The sequence below is a fragment of the Crocuta crocuta genome, unplaced genomic scaffold (assembly GCF_008692635.1).
Source record: "Crocuta crocuta isolate KB4526 unplaced genomic scaffold, BGI_CrCroc_1.0 scaffold176, whole genome shotgun sequence".
NCBI classification, from domain to species: Eukaryota; Metazoa; Chordata; class Mammalia; order Carnivora; family Hyaenidae; genus Crocuta; species Crocuta crocuta.
This window is the reverse complement of record NW_027531905.1, coordinates 2,489,468-2,514,758: the sequence shown is the minus strand read 5'-3', so window position 1 is coordinate 2,514,758 and position 25,291 is coordinate 2,489,468. Positions and strand designations below refer to the sequence as shown.

The 25,291-nt window shown below is 40.1% G+C and overlaps 1 pseudogene; it reads right to left on the bottom strand.

The window, feature by feature from the left end:
* The window catches only part of LOC144240242 (S-phase kinase-associated protein 1 pseudogene), a 30,001-nt pseudogene extending 5,530 nt beyond the window's left edge, over positions 1-24,471 (bottom strand).
* Positions 24,472-25,291: the final 820 nt, after the last annotated feature.

Sequence of the window (25,291 nt, the reverse complement as noted above, 5' to 3'; positions counted from 1 at the left end):
TGCTTTCATTATTAACTTATACTCAATTTTTTTACATAAAACTGAGTTAGCAGTAAAATGGTGACAGAGATGCTTCCCTGCTCTCTCAAGGTTTGGGACTTATTTCCACATAAGCCGAATTCTAATTGTTAAAATGGTTTTGGGAGTGTTTCTATAGCCCCTCCCCACTAAAGTCTGTCCATTCAAAATGTGGTTTCTGCTGAACTTACCATGGAAAAGTTGTTAAGAAACCCATAGTGGGGTAGCTCCTGGTTTGCAAGGGAACGTCCTTTGCTCCATCCTTTCTTTGCTGTGACAGCTGTAAGAGACGCTTTAGAGGCCAGAAAACAAACCTGCCCAGGAAGCGCAGTGGGTGAGAACGAGGCTGTAGGGTCTACGGCCATACCACCCTGAACGCGCCCGATCTCGTCTGATCTCGGAAGCTAAGCAGGGTCGGGCCTGGTTAGTACTTGGATGGGAGAACGAGGCTGTAGGGAACCTTCTGCTTTTGTTTTCATCCCCCTATGGACAGACAGACAGACGTAAGAATGTCATCACTTTCTTCCCTTACAAAAGCACTTTTATCCACTACTTTGCCGATAATCAGAACTGTCGGTCGTCTCCGCTATCGGGGAACTGTTTTTGTGCCTCTTTAGGTTCATAAACTTTCCTGGCTTCTTTTGAAATCCAGTCCCTGAAAGCCTCTGTTTTGAGTGCTGACTTGAAACAACTCATGAATCAGGATGTGGGTTCAGGAAGGAAGGATTCACGGAAGAGAGTCAGATAAATGAGGTGTATTCACTGGAAATCACCTCTCACCTCTTGCACATACTACCTTACTCTGGAATTCCAGCCATGAAACCCATGTCTATCTCAACTTCCTGTATTTCCTCAACTACCTATCTTAAACTAGTTTGGGTTCAATCTTACCTTGCCCGATAGGCTGAGGTTTTGCATCTAAGACTTTTGAGAAGATCAGAAGTCTTTTCAATCTAAAAGTGTTTTATGTTGGGGCACCTGGGTGGCCCAGTCGGTTGAGTGCCAACATCGGCTCAGGTCATGATCTCTTGGTCTGTGAGTTCAAGCCCTGGGTCAGACTCTGTGTTGACAGCTCAGAGCTTATAGCCTGCTTCAGGTTCTGTGTCTCCTTCTCTCTCTGTCCCTCCCCTGCTCATGCTCTCTCTCTCTCTCTCTCTCTTTCTCTCAAAAATAAAATTAAAAACTTAAAAAAAAGTTTTTTTAAGTCTTCTATGTAGGTCAGGAAAAGAAACATAAATAATTTTAGATTAATAGCAATGAGGAAAAGGTGACACTAAGTATCTTCCATTTCACACCTGCCCTTGTGGGAAACTGATTCCCATAGGGCTCCCTTCTTCTGTGATGATGCCCCATGATTTTTCAGCAGCCATCTTGGGCAGGTCCTACCAACCCCCTATTTCATCACCTCAGTCAGAGCCTAGTCTCCCCAGCCTGGTGCCTTCTGCTGTGCACCCTATCTGCTGGGCAGTGTTGCAGAGCTCTCTGTCCCCCATCCTTCCTGCTCCCCTCCTTCTTCAAGTGAAAAGAGCAATAATACTGGACACTCAAAAGTCAGTTTACAAGGCATTTTCACTTCCCCTGTGAACACTGAGTATTTGGTAGGACAGGGATCATCACTGTCATTTTCCAGAAGGAAAACAGTCTGGAAAAAGTCATCCATGTCCCACCCGCATGGCCCACTGCAGTTCATTGCCTTGGGTAACTGACAACTTCTTCAACACTCAGTTATCATGTGTGTAAAAGTGTTGACTGGCTTCTCTTATCGACTGCTCTAGTTCTGAGTCTGTGGTTGTGTCTCTAAGTCTAAGATTCTTGATGCTTAAACCCAAGAGACTACAGGTTTCTTTTCTCTTCAAAAGCAATATTTCCATTTTAACAATTCCTTCTGGAGACAATTCCCCCAACCTTTGTAGGAACCTGCTAATGATATTTAAAAAAAATTTTTTTTTAATGTTTACTTATTTTTGAGAGAGAGAGGCAGAGAGAGAGAGTGAGCATGAGCAGGGGAGGGACAGAGAAAGAGGAAGACAGAGAATTCAAAGCAGGCTCCACACTGTCAGCACAGAGCCCGACGTGGGGCTCAAACTCACAAATCATGAGATCATGATCTGAGCCAAAATCGAGAGTAGAACACTTAACCAACTGGGCCACCCAGGTGCCCCTGTGAGTGATATTTTAGATGGCAATTTTAGGCCAGATAGGAAGCTGACTGACTAGTCAGTGGAGAAAGAGCAAGGTTTTAATATTTATTGAGTCTTCTCATGTGCAGACCCTCTACAAGCACAGTACCCATGTTAGCTTATGAAACCTTTCAGAATACTGGAGAGTTAGAAATTAACCTTCATTTCTCAAATTAGGGCCCTCAGGCTCACAGAGATAATCCAGCTTACCCATATCACACAGCCAGTGAGTAGAAGACCCAGACTTACCTAGCAGTTGATCTGTCCCTCTAACCAGTAACAGACAGTAAACTCCATGGTCAAAACTGCCCTTTAGGAATAGAGCTCCAGGCTCCCTACTTTGCTTTAGTCAGAACAGCCTGGCCTTTATCTGTGTATCTATTAGACTTCTGGATATGGTTCCTTTGAAAAATGGGCTCCATAGCTGAAGTGTTTTTAATATCCCTAGCCCACGCTGTTCAAGGACACCTCTGCATTTCCAGCCCTCTGTGGTAGGCTCTGTCTCATGGATTGTTCCCTAAGGTCCAATAAATGCTCTCCATCCTCAACTCCTCCCCCCAGGACTTGTCCTCCTGTCAATGCCAGAAGAGAAGGAAGTTTGAAAGGGACCCCCCTGTCCTCAAAACCTAGATTAATTTCTTCTGGCTCCTCAAAGGGTTTTCACAAATTAGATCTAGGGGGAAAAAAATAATAAAAGTCACCACATATTAGCATATGAATATTACTTTTAAAAATAGTTTTCCAATGTCCTAGAAATCAAGGTGTGCCTTGCTCTAAAAGGCCCTAATGTTATAATTACAAACTGAGAAAGTGATTACTTAGGGATTGACTTTTCCTTTTTTAAAGGAATTCTCTGATGTACTTGAAATAGTTTCAAGTATCGCATTTACATGCAGCTTTTCAGAAGCAGATCTAATAGTTTATAAAGTGAGAATTGGTGCAAATTTCCTTTTTTTCAAACTCCTAGGGGAAAGAGATTATAGATTTGTGCAAAATTATTCTAGCAAGTACTTTGTTTTTTGTTTGTTTTAATATAATTTATTGTCAAATTGGTTTCCATATCACACCCAGTGCTCATCCCAGCAAGTGCCCTCCTCCATGCCCATCCCCTCCCTTCCCTTCTTCCCCACACCCATCAACCCTCAGTTTGTTCTCAGTATTTAAAAGTCTCCTCTGGTTTGCCTTCCTCCCTGTTTGTAACTCTCCCCCCACCCTTTCCTTCCCCCATGGTCTTCTGTTAAGTTTCTCAAGTTCCACATATGAGTGAAAACATATGATATCTGTCTTTCTCTTACTGACTTATTTCACTCAGCATAATACCCTCCAGTTCCATCCACGTTGCTACAAATGGCATGATATCATTCTTTCCCATTGCCATGTAGTATTCCATTGTATATATAAACCATATCTTCTTGATCCATTTGTCAGTTGATAGACATTTAGGCTCTTTCCATGATTTGGCTATTGTGGAGAGTGCTGCTATGAACATTGGGGTCCATGTGCCCCTATGCATCAGCACTCCTGTATCCCTTGGGTAAATTCCTAGCAGTGCTACCGCTGGGTCATAGGGGGGTTCTATTGTTAGTTTCCTGAGGAACCTCCACACTGTTTTCCAGAGGGGCTGTACCAGTTTACATTCCCACCAACAGTGTAGGAGGGTGCCCGTTTCTCCATATCTTCATCTCCTGATTGTTCATTTTAGCCACCCTGACCGGCATGAGGTGGTATCTCGGTGTGGTTTTGATTTATATTTCCCTGATGATGAGTAATATTGAGCATCGTTTCATGTGTCTGTTGGCCATCTGGATGTCTTTGGGAAGTGTCTATTCATGTCTTCTGCCCATTTCCTCACTTTGTTTTTCAGGTGTCAAGTTTGGTGAGTTCTTTATAGATTTTGGTTACTAGCCTTTTATCCGATATGTCATTTGCAAATATCTTTTCCCATTCCATTGGTTGCCTTTTAGTTTTGTTGATTGTTCCCTTTGCAGTGCAGAAGCTTTGTATCTAGCAAGTACTTTGTGCCGTTCTGATACAAGTTAGCCCAAGAACAGGATTCAGAACAGACTTCTCACCTGACCATGCAGGTGGGAAGAACAGGACGGACACTGCTCCAGAGAGCAGCTGGAGACCTGAGTACAAAGCGACAGAAGAGAAGAAGGTACTTGTTCCCTGTTGTATCACGATACGACATTTATAGCATTTATAGCCATAGTGAGAAATGAGAAAGTGTATCATCAATGAAAAGGAAAGCAACGTGTTAGAGAAAAAGTAGAAAACTAAAGAAGAGAAAAAGACAAGCTGGATTTCATTAAAATTAAAAACTTGTGCTCTATGAAAGACAATATCTAGATAAGCCACAGATTGGGAGAAAACATTTGCAAAAGACACATCTGATAAAGGACTGTTATCCACAACAGACAAGGAACTCTTAAAACTCAAGAATAAAGGAAAACAACCAAATTAAAGGATCAGCCAAAGACCTTACCAGATACCTCACCAAAGGAAATATACAGGTGGCAAATGAGCACACGAAAAAGTGCTCCACATCACATCACCAGAGCAATGCAAACTAAAACCAATGATAGATACCGTCACACACTTATTATAATGCCCCAGATCCGCACACTGACACCAACTGCTGGTGAGGATGCAGGGCAACAAGAATTCTCTTACATTGCTGGTGGGAATGCAAAATGGTACAGCCACTTTGGAAAACAGCTTGGCAGTTTCTTACAAAACTAAACATACTCTTACTATGTGATCCGTAATTGCAGTCCTTGGTGTTTACCCAAAGGAGTTGAAAGCTGACATCCATATAAATACCTGCACATGGTTGTTTATAGCAGCTTTACTCATAATTGCCAAACACGGAAGCAACTAAGGTTTTTCTCAGTAAGTAAATGGACAAATAAACTGTGCTACATCAGATAATGGAATATTATTCAGTGCTAAAAAGAAGCAAGCTATCAAGACGTGAAAAGATGTGGAGGAAATTTAGATGCATGTTACTAAGTCAAAGAAGCCAATCTGAAAGCCTGGGTACTTATAATTCCCAACTATATGACATTCTGGATAAGGCAAAACTAGAGACAGTAAAAATCATGGCAGAGAGGGATTGCAGATAAATAGGCAAAGCACGGCGGATTTTTAGAGCAGTGAAAATACTCTGTATGATACGACAATGATAGATGTAGGTAATTATACATTTGTCAAAACCCATAGAATGTACAACACCAAGAGTGAATTGTAAGGTGAACTGTGGACTTTGGGTGATAATGATGGGTCAATGTAGGTTCATTCCCGGTTAAAAAAAAAAAAAAAAAAGTACCATTCTAGTGAGTGAAATTACTACTGTGGGAGGCTATGCATGTGGTGGGGGGCAGGGGGAGTGGTAAGGGGTATTATGGGAAATCTCTGTACTTCCCTCTCAATTTTGTTGTAAACCTAACCTGCTCTAAAAAATAAAATCTTGGGAGGAAAAAGACAAAGGAAATTCATAGTAGAGTGTTCTGATTCATGTAAAAGACTGACTTAATGCTCATGATTATTGTGTGGCTTATATGTGCCAAAAATGTATGATATTTCTATGCTTTCATTAGGGATATTTATAAATAATTAAAAATATTCTGGTACTCAGATAGTCATCAATCATTAGAAGTGAAATACAAAGTCAGTTAAAACCAAAATAGAAGTCTGATGTTATAACTGAAATAAACTACCCTTCCTTGGTTAATATTAGCAAACTTAGATTTATTCTGATATTAAGTTTAGTTTTACACAGACACAGAAGAAACATATATTCCCAGATAAATGTAGACGCTGTCAGTCCAGCAGGAGGTCCAGACACTGTGAGCGCTGCTGCAATGAAACCCCAGCGGTATTCACCGCCTCACAAAGAACATTACAGAGAGGGATCTGAAATATATTATCACTGTACTGATGTACAGCAGAAATTACACTTAGAATATATCCAGCAAACATTGCAAGACCCAGAAAATAATACTACCTGTGATGGTAAACGGTAAATGGAGTAATGGTAAATATCAGTGGTAAATATCAGAGAGCAAGTATTATGAACCCAAAGTAGAAGCTCTTTTACACAATTACCTTCTGGGCTTGAACACAGACCTCAGCTTTTTACTGGCAAATGATTATATTCAAGCCTAATCCTGGAAACATTTTAAAGCAGCTTCTAATGTCAAAGAAATCAATACCTCTGTATGTGAATAGGAGAATAATATGTAAGGTTCATCTGTCTCTGAAATTCTGTCTACAAAAGCCCAAGTAATATTTATGCAGCACACCTTATATATGCTAAACCGAAAAATAACCAAAATGATTAATGCATGACTTAGTAAAAAACAAACCAAGGGAGATTGTTCACATAGAAAGGAGTAATATAGGCACTTTAATGAAAAAATGGAGGCAGTTTAAAACAATAAATATAAAAGCACAGGTGCCTCAGGGCACCTGGTGTCTCAGTCAGTTACACATCTGACTCTTGACTTCAGCTCAGGTCATGATTTCATGGTTTGTGAGTTCAAGCCCCACATCGAACTCCTCACTGACAGCATGGAGGCTGCTTAGGATTCTCTCTTCTTCTCTCCCTGCCCCTTCCCAACTCGTGAGCGCTCGCTCGCTCACTCTCTCTCTCAAAATAAATAAATAAACTTAAAAGAAAACACACAGCTGCCTCAGTATACTTTTTCAAAGTTTCGGATACAGAACAATTCCATCACTGGACAAAAGATTTCTTTATCCTGCCCTTTTGTAGTTAAATTCTGCCCTCACCCCAACCCTTGCCAACCACTGTATTCTCTGTAGCTATAGGTCTTTTTTTCTTTCTTTCCTCTTCTTTTTGTTTTTTGTTTTTTGTGTTTTTTTGGAAGAGAGGGAGTTCTGTTCCCATTTTATTTTATTTTCATGCTCTACCTCAAGAGGACTCCTAATATGTTTAAGTGTGTCTTTATATAGGCATATATCCCTGAAAGCTACATAGTGTTTTGTGTGTATGTGATTTTTATTTATTTACTTATTTATTTCAGTGCAGGACTCAAACTCATGAACCTCAAGATCATGACCTGAGCCTAAGCCAAAAGTCAGACACTTAAACGACTGAGCCATCCAGGTGCCCCAATTTTTATTTGTTTTTAATGGGTACAGTTCAGTGGGTTTTAGTATATTCACAAAATTATGCAACTATCACTGATATCTAATTCTAGAACATTTCATCATCCTCTTCCAAAATCCTGTACCCATTAATAGCCACTTCCCATTGTCTCCTCTGCCAGCCTCTGGCACCCAATAATCTACTCTCTTCCTCTATGCATTGGTCCATTCTGAACATTTCCTATAAATGGAATCATACAATATGTGTCTGGCTTTCTTTCACTCAGCATGATGTTTTCTAAGTTCATCCATGTTGTAACATGAATTACTACTTCGTTCCTTTTTATGGACAAATACAATTTCACTGTATGGATATACCATATTTTCTAGCCATTAAGCTATTAGTTGACATTGTGCTGTTTCTGTATTTGGCTATCATGAATAATGCTGCTATGAACATTCACGTACAAGTTTTTGTGTGGACATATGTTTTTATTCCTTTGGTGCAATTACCTAGAAATGGAATTTCTGGGTCATATGGTACCTTTATAGTTAACTTTTTAGGGAATTACCAAATTGTTTTCCAAAGGGACTGCACCATTTTACATTTTCACCAATATTGTATGAGAGTTACAATCTGTCCATATCCTCTCCAACACTTGCTAATCATCCAGCTTTTTCATTACAGCCATCCTAGTGAATGTGAAGTGGTATATTATTGTGGTTTTGGTTTTTTTATTTTTTTAAAGAGAGAGAGAAAGAGAGTGTAAGCGGGGATAGGGGGCAGAAAGAGAGAGAATGAATCTCAGGTAGGCTCCATGCTCAACTTGGAGCCCAACATGGGGTTCCATCCAAAACCGTGGGATCTTGACCTGAGCTGAAATCAAGAGTCAGACACTCAACTGACTGAGCCACCCAGGTGCTCTTTAGAGTGGTTTAGTTAGGCATTTCCCTGATAAGTAATGGTGTTAGTCATCTTTTTATGTGCTTATTTGCCATCCATATTTCTTCTCTAGTGAAGCTCCTTTCACATGTTGCCTCTTTTTTCATTGGTTTATTTATCCTTTTATTGTGGTGTCCTAAGAGTTCTTTATGTGTTCTAGACTGAAGTTCCTTATCAAATACGTGATTTGCAGATATTTTCTCCCACAGAAATATTCTGTAGGCTGTCGCTTNATTTATCCTTTTATTGTGGTGTCCTAAGAGTTCTTTATGTGTTCTAGACTGAAGTTCCTTATCAAATACGTGATTTGCAGATATTTTCTCCCAGAGAAATATTCTGTAGGCTGTCGCTTCACTTTCTTTTTTTTTTTTTTTAAACATATTTATTTATTTTTAGAAAATAGGAGGAGNGCCTCTGAAACAGGCTTGAGGCTTTGAGCTGGCAGTCAGCACAGAGCCCGACGCAGGGCTCGAACCCACGAACTGCAAGACCATGACCTAAGCGAAAGTCGGACGCCTAACCGACTAAGCCACCCAGACGCCCCTGTCACTTCACTTTCTTGATGGTGTTCTTTGAAGCACAGAAAGTTTAAATTTTGGGGGAAAAAATTTTTTAATTTTGATGAAACCCAATTTTTCCAAATTTTTCTTTTATGGGTTGTACGCTTTGGTGTTACAGCTAAGAATTTTTTGTCCAGCCACTGATCAGGAGGATTTTTCCATATATTTTCTGTTAAATCCTTTCTAATTTTACACTTTCTGTTTACATCTCTGATCCGTTTTCAGTTAATTTCTATGTGAGGGGGGAGGTCTAGGTTGATTTTTTTTTATTTTANAGGTCCATCCATGTTGCTACACATGGCCAGATTTCATTCTTTCTCATTGCCATGTAGTATTCCATGGTATAGATAAACCACATCTTCTTGATCCATTCATCTGTTGATGGACACTTAGGCTCTTTCCATGTTTTAGCTATTGTGGAGAGTGCTGCTATGAACATTGGGGTACATGTGCTCCTATACATAGGTTGATTTTTTTTTTTTTAGTCTTTCACATATTGATATCCAATTGTTCCAATTAAAGATTAGCTTTAATCCACTGAATTTTTTTGCATTTTTGTCAAAAAGTGTGGCCATATATGTGTGATTCTATTTCTAAACATTTATCTTTATACAATACCACATGGTCATGATCACTATAGCTTTCTATTAAGTCTCTTTTTTTATAAAGCTGTTTAATGTTTATTTATTATTGAGACAGAAACAGAGCATGAGTAGGGGAGGGGCAGAGAGAGAGGGAGACACAGAATCAGAAGCAGGGTCCAGGCTCCGAGCTGCTAGCACAGAGCCCGATGTGGGGCTCAAACCTATGTACCATGAGATCATGACCTGAGCCAAAGTCAGAAGCTTAACTGACTGAGCCACCCAGGTGCCCCTCTATTAAGTCTCAAAATCTAATAGTTAAGCCCTTTAAGATCGTTTTGGCCATTCTCTGTACTTTGCATTTTTATATATATTTTACAGTCAATGTGTCAATTTCTACAAAAAACCCTCCTGAGATTTTGACTCAGATTTCATTGAATCTATATATCAATTTGGGGATAATGATGTATTAACAATATGAGTTTTCCAACTCATAAACATGCTTTATTTCTCCATTTATTTAGCATTGCTTTAATTACTCTCAAAGTTTTAAAGTTTCAACATAGGGGTTTTATAACATTGTTATAATTTCCCCTAAATAGGTTTATGCTTTTGTGATACTACCCTAAATGGTATATTTTAAATTTCATTTTCTAAGTGCTTACTGCTAGTACATAAGAAGACAATCTTTATATATTGATCTTTTGTCTAGAAAGCTTGCTAAGTTGACTTACTAGTTTTAATAGATTTTATTGCTTTTTTGGTTGAGTACTTAGAGTTTTCTGCATATATAATCATGTCACCTGTGAATAAAGACCATTTACTTCTCATACAACCTGCATACCTGTATTTCTTTTTCTTACTTTATTCTACTGAGTAGGACCTCCAGTACAATGTTGAGTTAAAGTGGTAAGAATAGACATTCTTGCCTGATTCCTGACTTTAGCCTTTGACCATTAAGTATAATTTTGGTTGTATGTTTTCTGTTGATAAACACTGTTTTTACTGCTCTCCTTCCAACCATGGGATGACTTAGCATAAATATTTGCATATATTTTGAATTAATTTCAATTGGGGACTAACTTCCCATCTGGACCAGGTCAAGTCACTCTTAACAGAGAACTGGCTTCAAATATGCAGAACCAAGACCACAGTGTGGCAAGCAACTGCCTGCTGGGGTTCAAAAGCAGTTGCCTCAAAGAGCGAGTGAATACACGGTATTTCAGAGGCACAAATAAAGAGAGTTGGAACTAAAATTACTGACTATCTACTCTCTGCCAGGCCCTGCATGATGCCTTTTATGTGAGTCATCTCCATTTCTGCTCTTCTTATCTATACAGAGTCAGAATTTTTAAATAATTCTATTCCTCCATCTTCGGCAAGGTAAGAGGCAAAGTGCCATGAGGCACAAAGCTTTTCTAATCTCACCGTGCAGGATGGGCTCCCAGGCTCCCTTTCACTCTTGCAGCAATGACCCAAATATGATACCGCAGCTGATTATCCAAGCAAGGGAAAAACAACTGATTTCCTCTCCTTCTGACATTTTTGACCTGAAAAACAATTTCATTTTTTACCACCGTGTAATATGAATTTATAATCTCCAGAAAGTTCTTATATATAGCTTGTATATAGTCTACATACAAGATGCCTTCTAAACTATATGTTATATTTCCCTTGTATTTCCCAGGGATGTACTTGGAAAACTTGGAAATTGTACACATATAAAATTTTTAGAGAGGGGGAAAGGCCCCAGGCTCTTTTTGCACAGCCTAACCATTTTCAGGAGAGGAGCTGGGGCTCAAGTAGATTAAGTGGCCTTTCCAGGCTTGCACAGCTAGTTAGTGACAAACCCTGGACTAGAATTATTCTAAAAACCCTTGTGACTGTCATTCTCACCAGGACTGGCATAAGTACTAAATCCACTTACATCATAATTAACTGCTTTGTCATGGTTTTTCATTAACCACTCAAATTTCTCAGTTCCAAATATGTTGACATCTAATCTAATTATTCATAATTATTATTAAGTTGCATTTTAGGCACACCCCTCTTCCCTTAAATGCATAAAAGATGAAAAACATATTGTGAGGGACACCTGGATGACTCAGTCAAGCATCTGACTTTGGCTCAGGTCATGATCCCACGGCTTGTGCGTTTGAGCCCCGTGTTGGTCTCTGTGCTGAAAGCTCAGAGTCTGAAGCCTGTTTCAGATTCTGTGTCTCCCTCTCTCTCTGTCCCTCTGTCTCTCAAAAATAAACATTTTTTAAAAATAAGAATAAGATACTGTGACAAATTTTGTGGAGAAAATGGATATATATTCATGTAAAACAATAGATATTTTGAAAGGCATTGTGACATTTTGAACCTATAGGCCACATGGACTGTAATCCAGTTTTCTTCTCTCTGTACATGAGCATTTAATCAGAGTGAATAATGAAGACATAGAAAACTGGGTCCCCTAACAAGATTCTCTCATTTGGACTTTTGAAAATGTGTCTCTCAAATTTCAGTTATTTTACAGGAGGTCACAATGTTTAATCTTTACGTATAATTCAGTCTGTTAGGGAAAAAAAGAAGAAATGATACCTTTTTCCGTTTGTGGGAGACATTGTTTGGGGATCAAATAATAATAATAAAGGAAAAAACCAGTCTCGTCAAGAAGAGAAATTAAGAAGCCCACCCAGCAGTTCAGATTCCCACTGTAGTTAACAGGGAGTTTACTGCCACCAAGTGGTTTCCTAAATTCACTTAATTCTGTAACTGTTGTTTCTTAAATTCTCCCCAAATATCAATGTTTTCAAAGCATCTGCTTTCAGTTTAAATGAAAATATCATAAAACCTCACACAGAGACAACTGAAAACGTTTCCTAAATTGAAAAATTAGGAAGTGCTATGTTGTCAAAAGAATATGTGGTGAATATTTGCGTTTGCTAAACTTCTGTCATTGAAACAGCCAGAAAACAGGTGATACAAACACATTTACTCAACATATGGGAAGGCTGATATGTGTTGCTGCTGATAACAAAGGGGAAAATTCTTTGAAACAAATGTTTAATGAGAAAGTGTACATTCTTCGAATGGGATCTAATGTCCAGTAAACAAATAATGAAGTTGGCTCTGGTCCCGTGCTCCCCCACAACCCTCCACTTTTGGGACAGTTTTGAGGACTATTTAGGGAGTGAGGCTTGCAAAATAGTAGGAGATTTTGTTCATGTCATGATGCCTATTTGCATCCCACAGAAACTTGCTCAAAAGTGAACATTCAAAACAGAGCTCTTATAAAAGAAGACTTCCTCTTCCTGTTGCAGTATCTCCCATCGTCGCACACAATGGCAACAAATAGCTGACAATAGGGCCAAATACAGCTCTGGGTGTGCATTTTGTAGAGTAAATACTAAAGGTGAATATTTAAGGAAGAAATAACTCCAGCCTCCTCCTCACATCACCATGGCAACCAGAGGTATCTTGTTCAAGCACGTCAGCCAGGCGCTGTGATCTTTGGCCTTGGCTCACAATATCCTAGGGAGTCTTCTTTAATCTCTTTTTTAGCTTTTAGCATCTTGTTCAGTTTAGCCTGATATCAAGCACTAATCAATGGGGCAAATGCTTACTAAGCATCACTTACTAAGGCAGTGTTTCTCCATGAAACAAAAGACGACCTACATCAAATTCACTAGAGTTGCTTGTTAAGAATGCCAATTCTAGGGCCCCACCCCAGGCCTACTGAAACGACTCTGCCTTTTAGCAACCACTGCATGATTCTTATGCCCTTAGACTTGGGGATTACTGACCTAGGGGAAAGGTCACAAAGCAGTGGTTCTCACACTTGGCTACACAATAGGATAATCTAGAGATTCCTTCAAATCCATTGACGCTTATCTCCTACCTCCAGATAGTCTGATTAATTAGTATGGGTACGATCTGGTCATTAGGGTTTTTAAAAACTCTCCAGGTGATTCTAATATATAAGAAGGCTAGGGAACCTGTCAGAGAGGATTCTAGATCTTACCTGATGACTATTTAAAAGACAAAGAAGTAGAAGATGCCAAAATGGTAATAATATTGCCTAATCCTGGCATTCTTCTCACTCTAAGCTGCTTATGTCATTTAACCTGGAGGCCCTAATAATTCCCTTAACAGAAGTTCTGAGACTTTTAGTTTGTTGCCTGCAGGTTCATGTGATTTTCAAAAAGGATCTGGGGTATTCTTCTCTGAGACTCCTGTGGGCTAACAGGGGCCCATGACTAATTAAACCAAGTGTCAACTGAGGTGGTATCTACCTGTGCAGCTTTTTAACCATTTTTATTTTAGCCATTAAGCCAACAAATACTAATTAATTCAGACCTTGCTCATTAATATGAAAAAATAACCTGTGGACTCGATACCCTCTATCACATTGTCAACTCAGAGGATGTTATTTTTGAATTTTTCTCTTTTCAAATTATTCAACTTAGCCAAAATGTTTAACAGAATAATCCTATATAAGTGTGACTTAGATCTATAATTACCTTCTGGTTTCCCCAAATTACTTATCGCACAGAATAAATGCATTGAAGTGTCTTCACATTACGTCATGCCATCTCAGGGTGACGTGTAAGAAACTACATAGTACTCTTCCCGGCATGTCTTCCCTCTTTTAACATTTAAGTAACTCCAAAAAACTTCTCTCCTGAGGAAGCTGGCCTGGTCTCCCTAAAATGGATGTTTCGACTAGCTATTAATTCTTACCAAAATTTTCAAGTTTAGCAATTACTGTTTAAAATGTGCCCCCGGTCCTGTACTTGGCCTTCATGTCAGCGGAGTGGATTCTGAACTAATGGTCTGCCTTGCAGGCCATCTCACCTCACCTTTTGTTTAAATGAGGCTTCTTGCCAGGGTAGTGACACTATTTGTAAGTGATGTGATTGAACATTCAGTGCAGCACTCCTACGATTTGTGCTTTAAAAATGGTGATTATTGTATTAAAAACTATTATGGTGGGGCGCCTAGGTGGTTCAGTCAGTTGAGCATCTGGCTCTTCAGCTCAGGTCATGATTTCACAGTTTGTGGGTTCAAGCCCCGCATTGGGCTCTGCGCTGACAGCATGGAGCCTGTTTGGGATTCTGTCTCTCTCTGCCCCTCCTCAGCTCATGTTCTCTGTCTATCTCTCAAAGTAAATACATAAAGAAACTTTAAAAAATTTCTGGGGTGCCTGGGTGGCTCAGTCGGTTAAGCGTCCAACTTCAGCTCAGGTCATGATCTCACGGTTCATGGGTTCAAGCCCTGCATTGGGCTCTATGCTGACAGCTAGCTCAGAGCCTGGAGCCTGTTTCAGATTCTGTGTCTCCCTCTCTCTCTGACCCTCCCCTGTTCATGCTCTCTCTCTCTCAGAAATAAACAAAACATTTTAAAAAATTAAAAATTTTTTTATTATGTTAAGAATTTTGTTTAAACCTAGTTTTAACTTCTCTTATATTATTTGTTTGAATTAACAGAGCTTCCTAAATACCTTTTAGAGCATTGATAAAACATTTAAGAATGACAGCATTTTAGATGAATATATTAATTTGAGGCGGTGGTGTACTTGTGAAAATGTAGAATATATGGGATGAAAAGAGAAAAAGAATGTGGAACTGTAAAAGAGGAAGTGCAACTAATAAGTTTCATTATAGATTTTTTTTTTAATGTATGTTGAGTTTCTATTACATACCAGGATTTTCATTCTATGTATTTGAAAATATGTCACTGAGTAAAACAGATGACAATCTTGAAAAAGAAATCTATGTGGCATCAGACATGTGGAAAAATCATTCTGTTATCTAACAAAATTTTTTTGTAGAACAGTTTGAACTGTGAAAGGTTATTACCTATTTGGGTTTTCAAAATATAGTATATTCTCTTTACTTTTAGAAAATAAAGGGGGAAAAAAGAGAAGACATTTAGTTTTAAATGGTTACTTTTCAAAATTAAATGACATAGTAAGAGCCAAACAAAAATTGCCCTTCTGTGTGCTAGCACTTATCACTCTATTTTGTTATTATAATATTATATAATTACAATAGGGTCAGAGTAATAAGAGCCACATTCCATCATCAGTGCAGATTAGTACCTAGCACTGATCACAGCCAAGCACATGAAACTGGAAGCAAGAGACTGGAGGGAAGGAGAGCTGAAGGGGACCTGGCGGACTGACATACTGGAGTCATCGCTGCAGTTTTCAGTCCTGGTGTTTGGGTATTTGGGGCATCGGTGCAGGCAATGGTTAAGAGCACGGAGTTGGAGCCAGACACACCCATGATCCAACGCATGCCGGATCGCTAAGGATCTGAGCGACTGTGGACAAATTAATGGCACCCATAAGTCTCGTTTTTGTTTTGGTTTTTATTGTAAAAAAGAAAAAAAGTCAAGCTAATGCTTATGTATTTGTTTTCTAGGGCGGCCATAACAAAACACTGCAGACCGAGTGACTTCACAGAAATGTATCTTCTCACCATTCTGGAGGCTAGACGTTCAAGATGAAGGTATCTTCTGAGGCCTCTCTCCTTGACTTGCAGGTGGCTGCTTTCTCATTGTGCCTACACATGGCCTTTCCTCTGTGCTGTTTCCCTGGTATCTCTCTGTGTGTTCAAACGTCCTCTCCTTTTAAGGATACCAGCTGTCTTGGATTAGGGCCCACCCTAACAGCCTTATTTTAACTTAATCATCTCTTAAAGACCCTATCTCCAAATACAGTAATATTCTGAAGTACCTGGGATAAATGCTTCAACATATAAATTTGGGGGAGACACAGCTCACCCCATAACAGCCTGTTTCATAATAGTGAGACTTTAAAGAAATACTGTACGGGGCACCTGGGTGGCTTAGTCGGTTAAGCGTCCGACTTTCGCTTAGGTCATGATCTCACGGTTCGTGGGTTCGAGCCCCGCGTCCGGCTCTGTGCTGACTGCCAGCTCAGAGCCTGGACCCTGTTTCAGAGTCTGTGACTCCCTCTCTCTCTGACCCTCCCCTGCTCACGCTGTCTCTCTCCTAGAAATAAATAAAAATATTTTTAGAAAAATAATGTACATAAATCACTTACCAAAATGCCTGGAAATAAATGAGGAAACAACCCAGGATGATGGAAATATTTTATGTCTTCACTTGGTGGTGTTACATGGGTCAAAACTCATTGACTCATGCACTTAAAATGCACATTTGATTGCTTGTATATTACACCCCAATAAAGCTAATTTAAAAATATTAAATTACTACCTATCCACTTCTCTACCTAATGATGTCCTTTGAAAGCATTTTAATATATTTAAAACATAGTTCAAGGTATAAGAAACCCATTAGCCTGAATGCTTGGTGACTTATTGCCCCCAAAAGATTCCCAAGCCAAAATAGAAGTATCCTAGAGTCTGGAGCTAAAAAGAAGGTCTGTGCCTGGTGTTTGCATCTGTCAATACTCCCATATAAAACTAAATCACCCAACGAGTCATTTTTCCTGGGAGTATGTCAGCCCCTCAAGGGAGTTTTAGAACTATACTTTTCCATAAAGGAGCTGAGTTCCCAGCATGTAACTTTGAAATTAATGGAAGACCTTGAGTATTTAAATCCACCAACTGTCTTAAGCACCAGTTACTATGCCAGAGTTGGTATAAAGTCTTAAGAAGCTCCATTTGAAATGAAAGTGAAAAATATTGAAATTTTCCCCTGCAGATTTTGAATAGCATCCAAGTTAAATGATCATGACAACAGCGACAACACGTCCTGAGGGATTTAATTTTCAGCCTCAGCTTCTTAAGCCTACATTTATCTTTGGGACATCAGGAGAATTTCCAAGTTAATGTTGATAAAGACTCATGAAACTTCAGACGTAGAGTTCTGCTAACCATAAAATCAGTGGTAACATTACCAAGACTTTTAAAAACCTTCCTATAAAAAACATGTCCCCATTGAAGAATTGCTTCAGGAGATAATTTGATGTGGAAACACAAATATATAGACTTACAAGCATAATGGACTTATGCAGTGCTTTGTATATCGCCAAAAGGTGTTTGTTGTCTAAATGAGTAAATATGTTGTTTGACTAAAGGAATGACTCAGGATGAAAGCAGCGTTAAAAGAAGTACAGGCACAATTTTATCATAAGCATGCAACTTTAAAACTAGGAATTGGCTGAATCACAATTAGCAGGAAGTAGCATGTTTGACCACCTCCCATGGGAAACCTGTACGGCACACAGGGCCTGGCAAATAACACACAGTGATAAATGTTTGCAAACTGAATCATTAAACGTAGGGTCTGTGTGGGAAATATATATATTTTTCGATGCCTGGGTTAGGAAACTTCCTTCTCGTTGAAATCGCCTTGTAATAAGCTGCCGTGGCACTCACAGACCACATTTTATGGAGTCAAGTGAGTTTTCCCTCTACTGCGAGCTGCAGAGACGTGAGCCAGAGGGGTTCTGTAGCAGGAGCTCCTTTGATGGGTCATGGAGCAGTTCTGCTGAGATCTCAGCCTGCAGCCAGACAGTCTGGGGGGCTTGTTAAACACAAGGTCTGATTCGGAAGGCTGGGTGGGGTCCGAGACTCTGCACGTCTAACAAGCTCCCAGGTGATGTCATCATGGGGTCCACCGAACACACTTGGGGCAGCAAGGTCGCAGAAAAAGAGGGAGAATCCTGAATAACCAGGCACAGTAAGCAGATACGGGTGATGGAAGGCACTGCACCTGGGGAAGACAGGTCATTTGACCACATATGAGTCACTTAACTTTTCTGAATCCAAATTGTCTCATGGGGAAAATGGGTATAATAATAATGATGATGATAGGATGATAATGACACATTATGGGAGCCTTATCGAATTAATGAGAAACTTAATATAAAAATGTAGGCACATGCTCCATACATAGCCTTTGTCTGCAGATGCTTAACTGACTGACGGGTAAGCACAGGTCACAGGCTCTCTGTGGGTCAGCGGACTCCGCGCCTCATCCCACCTGGTGCCAAGCACAGGTGCTGAGCAGGTGTTCAGGCAGTGTTTGCTCAGGGCACTTAGGGGCACGGCAGTGGATGCCTGTAACGACACGGACCCCTGATGGCTCCCTGTGGCACCAACAGGAGAGAATCTTCACCGAGAAAGCAGTAACCTTGAGGACTGGGGTAACTTCCAGGCTCCCCTGCAGTGGGAGACAGAACCAGCTCCTCCCAATAAAGGTGTGGTGTTAGGATAGCTGATCTTTCATATCCTTCAACATAAATTGTGTCTAAAATCACCTACCTTTGATACAAGGCCGGGCCTGTCTCGGAGGGTGGCTCGGCCTGCAGCTGTGATTAGTGGCTCAGAGACCCAAGTCCTCCTCCCGATTCTCTGGCTCCAGCCCCAGACCGCCAGCACTGCCCTGGATGATGCTCTGCTGAAGGTCAGGTGAGGGTCTTGTGAACAACTTGTGGAGTACGGAACAAAATTGCCAAGCAGTACAGCGGGAACACAGGTAAGAAAAAAAAAACAACCTCTGAGAATTACCTGCAGGTTCACTTAAATCATAACATCCCTTTCTGATGAGGAGTCAGAGACATCCAATCTGTTAGCAGCTTGAGAAAGCCTGGCTTCATCCACTTTCAGTGAAAATCCAGAGTAAATCTTCACTAAAACAAATGATATTTTAAAAATCTTAACAAAGTATTTATTGGGGGGGGAGGGGTGCACCTGGGTGGCTCAGTGGGTTGAGCACCTGACTTCTGCTTAGGCTCAAGTCTCTCTTTATTTGAGAGAGAGAGACAGAAAGAGAGAGACAGACAGAGAAAGCATGAGAGGGAGCAGGAAACCCTTCTGCTGAGATTTAGAGACTTTTTTTTTTTTTTAGTATGTTGTCCTTTTTAAATTGCTGATATAGCTCTATGGAGACACAGAAGTGCCCTTAACAAACAGTTACTCTATGATGTTTTTGCCACATAGAGTGTCTTTAAAATTACATTCATTGTCTTTGCCAAATGTCCTATGACTTATATATAATGTCTTTTGTCTAATTAATCAATTGGCTCATATCAAGTGAATGCTTCTTTGCTGCAGGTCAGCTACCTAGAGATACAATTTGCATTTAATTAATCATGGAGGATTCACCAGGAAGCAAATAGATTTTTTCTCAGCTTTATTGAGATACAATGGATATATAACATTGTGTAAGTTTAAAGTGTACAAGGTAATGATTTGACAGGCTCATACATTGCAAAATGATTACCACCACAGCATTAGCTAACCCTTTCATCACATCACATAATTATCATTTCTCTTTGGTGGTGAGAACACTTAAGATCTACTCTCTTAAAAACTTTTGAGTATGTAATACATTGTTGTTAACTAACTATATTCACAACGCTGTGCATTACATCCCCAAAACTTACTTATATCTTCTAAGTGAGGGTTTGTACCCTTTGGCCAATATCTCCCCATTCCTCCCACACCCCGGCCCTCAGGACCCACTTTGTCTTCTCAGTTTCTAGAAGTTCAGCTTTTTAGATTCCACATGTAAGTGGTATAACATAGTATTTGTCTTTCTCTGTCTCATTTATGTCACTTTACATAATGTTACTGAGTTCCATCCATGTTGTTCCAAGTGGCAGGATGACTCATCTTTACCATAGATGAATCATATGCCATTATATATCACATCTTCTTTATCCAGTTATCTGTTGATGGACACATAGGTTGTTTCCATACCTTGGCTATTGTGAATAATGCTGTAAAGAGCATAGGAGTACAGGTATCTCCTCAAGATCCTAATTTCGTTATCTTGGGATATATACGCAGAAGCAGAGTTGCTGGATCATATGGAATTCTAGCAAATTGATTTTTTTTTTTTAGTTTATTTATTTTGAGAGAAAGAGAGTGCATGAGCATGCATGCGTGCAGGGTGCAGGCTTTGTTGGGAGGGAGAGCAGAGAGAGAAAAGGGAGAGGATCCCAAGCAGGCTCCATGGTGTGAGCACAGAACCTGACGCAGGTCTCAGTCTCACAAATGTGAGATCACAACCTGAGCTGAAATCAAGAGTCGGCCACTTAACAGGCTGAGCCACCCAGGTGCCCCTAGAAAAAAGATCTTTTAATGAAATTTTCCATGGCTGTGATGAGTGAATTTAACTCATGTTTGAATAAATACTTTAAACTAGTGTTAGCCATACTTTGTAGTATATACTGTCAGTCTTCACCAACCCATTTGTGTGTTGAAGCAGAAACGGGTCTTCTGAACAAAATATGGTATCTACTCATGCATATTCCTTAACCTGCCTAGCCTTGGCTCCTTCGTTGACACAAGAGGACCCTCCCCCTGCCTCGTCTGGCTGGTTGTCAAACTCCTATTAACTTGCAACCAAGCACAGATCCCCACATATCCTCACCAGAGAACTGACCCCTGGAACTCTCTGCTGCCCAATTCTCACACAAGTCCAGTCTTAAAACATAAAGAATATGATGACCATGCCATCCACCGTTCCTGCACGTGTCCTAAATCTTACTCTTTTTTCAAGACAGATGGCTAGCAAACTGCACATAGGAGCTCTCTGCTTTTGTCCTTCATAGAACTGCTTTTATTGGACTCTACCCTATTTTGATTGTGAGGTTCACAGGCTTGTCTGGACAAAACAATCCAAAGGGCTAGGTCCTCTTTGGATACCCAATCTTCCTGCTAAAGCTTAGCACAACACACTGCACAAGCCAAGTGTTCCATACAGTATCTCAACTTAATTCATTTTGCATTTCAGTTCTCTGTGGTGTGACATAAAAAGCACTTGACTGTGAACCGAGAGACCCAGGCTCTAGAACTCACCTTCCAGGATCCAACAGCACAGGCTTGGGCGAGGACTTGTCCGTCCTCCCCTGAAATGAACATTATCCTAAATGATCTTTAATGTCTTCTTTTTTAGTTTAATATATTTAGTATCTCCAACATCAACTAGCCACCAATTAATACTTTAATAAATTAAATATCTGTTGTAATTGGTATTATAATTTCTTTACAAATAACAATGTTAATATTATTTTTTGAAAAACCAATTTATCTTCTTAATAAATCTGGCTAGTTTCAATTGTATTTGTTTTATAGAGGACAGGGCTAAAATTTAGCCTTGAAATATCAGTGATTCAAAATTAATGACTTCCAAGTTCATGAAAAGTTACTATTTGAAAATGTTCAAGATATTTAGTGACCTTGAAATTAACTTTAATTCATTTTACCTTTACTTCTACATTAATTCTTCCTCTAGACAATTTTATATTGGTAATGGATGTCAAAAATTGGCCCAAAATGTATTTTTTTTGCCTTATTTATGTTTAAGAAACAAGTACCATATTTTTTAATCAATAATAAGATAGGTTGGGGGTGCCTGGGTGGCTCAGTTGGTTAAAAGTCTGACTTTGTCTCAGGTCATGATCTCGTGGTTTGTGAGTTCAAGCCCCGCATTGGGCTCTGTGCTCAGAGCTCAGAGCCTGGAGCATTCTTCAGATTCTGTCTCTCCCTCTCTCTCTCTGCCCCTCCCTTGCTCACATTCTGTCTCTCTCTCAAAAATAAATNCTCCCTCTCTCTCTGACCCTCCCCTGCTCCCGCTGTCTCTCTCTCTCTCTCTCTCCCCTTGAAATAAATAAAAATATTTAAAACATAAAATAAAATAAATAAATAAATAAATAAATAAACATTAAAAAAAAATTTTTAGGGGCGCCTGGGTGGCTTAGTCGGTTAAGCGTCCGACTTTCGCTCAGGTCATGATCTCGCGGTTCACGGGTTCGAGCCCCGTGTCGGGCTCTGTGCTGACTGCCAGCTCAGAGCCTGGAGCCTGTTTCAGTCTGTGACTCCCTCTCTCTCTGACCCTCCCCTGCTCCCGCTGTCTCTCTCTCTCTCCTAGAAATAAATAAAACATTAAAAAAATGTTAAAAAACAAAAACAAAAAAAAATTTTAATAAAAGAAGAGTAGCTACAAGTCCCTCAAGAGAGGGATGGGGTGAAAAATCAGAAAAAGAAAAATTATTAAGGGGCGCCTGTGTGGCTCAGTCCCTTAAGCGTCCGACTTCGGCTCAGGTCATAATCTCACAGTTTGTGAGCTTGAGCCTCACCTCAGTCTCTGTGCTGACAGCTCGGAGCCTGGAGCCTACTTTGGATTCTATATCTCCCTCTCTCTCTGCCCCTCCCCAACTCATGCTCTGCCTCTCTCTCTCTCTCAACAAAACACAATAAACGAAAATTTAAAAAAAATAAAAATAAAAAATAATAAGATAGTTTCCATCTGAAGGATGGGCAAATTGATGAGGTTTGCATTTCACACAGTTGATGTTGTGAACGATTTTAAAGAAAAACAGCATATTAATAAGATTGTCTGTTCCTAAGTGCAAAGTATCTTGTTGAGGATTTTTGCATCCGTATTCATCAAGGATATTGACCTGTAGTTCCCTTTTTTTGCTGGATCTCTGTCTGGCTTGGGAATCAGAGTGATGCTGGCTTCATAAAGTGAGTCTGGAAGTTTTCCTTTGATTTCTGTTTTTTGGAATAGCCTGAGAAGAATTGGTATTAATTCTGTTTTCAGNGCTGCATATTTTTTCCATTCATCACATTGAAGATCTCCTGCCATTCCTTTCTGGCCTGCCAAGTTTCAGTAGATAGGTCTGTATCCACTCTGATAGGTTTCCCTTTGTATGTTATGGCCCTTTTCTCCCTATCTGCTTTCAGAATTCTCTCTTTGTGCTTATATTTTGCCATTTTCACTATGACATTTCGTGCAGAAGATCGATTCAAGTTATGTCTGAGGGGAGTTCTCTGTGCCTCTTGAATTTCAACTTCTACTTCCCTCTCCAGGTTGGGGAAGTTCTCTGCTATAATTTGTTCCAAGACTCCTTCAGCACCTTTTCCTCTCTCTTCCTCTTCTGGAATTCCTATGATACGTATATTGTTATGTTTGATTGTATTGCTGAGCTCTCGAACTCTTCTTTCATGTTCCTGGATCAGTTTCTCTCTCTTTTTCTCAGTTTCTTCTTTTTCTATTATAGTGTCTTCTAAATCACTTATTCTCCTTTCTGCCTCCTCAATCCGTGCATTGGATGCCTCCGTTTATTATGTATCTCATTTATCCAATTTTTTTAATTCACCGTAACTATTTTTAAGCTCTATATTTTTTGTAGCCATAGTTTCTCTGATGTCCTCCATGCTTTTTTCAAGCCCAGCGATTAATTTTATGATTATTGTTCTAAATTCTTGTTCAGTTATGTTGCTTATATCTGTTTTGAGCAGTTCTCTAGCTCTCATTTCTTCCTGGAGTTTCTTTGGAGGAGAGTTCTTCTGTTTTGTCATTTTGGTTAGCTTTCTGTCTCTTGTTAATTTTAAAAGCTTGTTGTACACACGTACCCTGCGAATTCTGCTGTGATAGAGAGGGCTCTTTTGACTGTTCAGGGCCTGTCTGTTCAGGAAGTATTCTTTGGATGGTGTCTCTTGGTTTCTCTTGTTAAGCGTTTGGTTATTTTGTTTCCCTACTGGTAGTGGTATTTGGGACTCTCCACCATGTGTAGTTTGGCTTGTTTCTTAAGGCAGCCCTGGAAAAAGAAAACAGACAACCACAGAGGGAACACAGGTACACAAACAAACAGACAAAACCAATAAACACACAAACCCAGGCTCAGATAAAAACAGCTGCAACAACAAAACAGCTCTCTGGAGGGGATGTGCGGGGTTTGGTGTAGGCAGGTCTTGTCTCCACTGTGTCCGCTGGCCTCCCTGAGGCCCCTCCTTGGTGGTTGTGGGGAGAAGAATGGCGTCGCCCCAGTCCCTTCTCAACCAAGCGTTGCAAATCACTTCTTCAGTCTGATCTCCCTGTGCTGAGGATGTAGCCAAGGTTGGCTGAGTTCTATGCCCCACACCCCGCCTGTTCCAGGTCCCAGTCCACGGGCTTTGTTATACTGCCCTGAACAGTCCCGCAGGTCACTGTTTCCCTGCTACCTGGGGGTGGGGGAAGTGTCACAGCCTCAGATCTGCCAGGGTCAAGCAGGGATACAACCCGAGTGCGATCGGGGAACATAGCAACTTCAGGTCCGTAAAGTCCACGTCGCTGCAGCGCGCCGCTGCCACTTTACCAGGCATCGGCACCGTTTCTCCGGGTCGCCGTCACCGCCGCCTCCGCTTCTCATTCTATTTATTTAAAAAAAATTTTTTTTAATGTTTTATTTATTTCTGAGACAGACAGCGTGAGCAGGGGAGGGTCAGAGAGAGAGGGAGATACAGAATCGGAAACAGGCTCCAGGCTCTGAGCTAGCTGTCAGCACAGAGCCCGACGCGGGGCTGGAACCCACGAACTGTGAGATCATGACCTGAGCTGAAGTCGGATGATTAACCGACTGAGCCACACAGGCTCCCAAAAATATTTTAAATACTAAATAATAAACAAAATTTTAAAAATTACAAAAGGAAATGGGTACTAAATCAACACTGGAGTCCAAATTTGATATGGGTAGATAATAGGCGCAAGGCAAGGAAAGGTAGGTTTTGAGGAGAGGAATTATGTAGGATATTGGGCTGTTAAATACATTCTGGATGTAGAGGTTGAGTGCTGAAATTTTGGAAGATGGCAATAATGGGTAAAATCTGCTGTAGAAGATTACACTTCGCTTGGGTGTATTTTGAGTATGAGAGGTAGAAGGAAAAGAGAACTCAAAGACTAAGATCTCTAGGATAGAGCACCCAAAGGACTGAGAAGACAGGTGGCCGCTCAGAGCTGTGAGAAGGCCAGGGAGAAGCGAGACTTTAGAAAGAAGGGAAATGAGATTAGCTTTCAACATTGTCTGGTTTATTCAACTACACAAGTGGTAAAAAAAAAAATAATAAATAATAATTGCTGGTTTCAGAAAGAAAGAAAACAAAATAAAAACTCACAGCTGATCTGCCACCTGAACACATAATTATC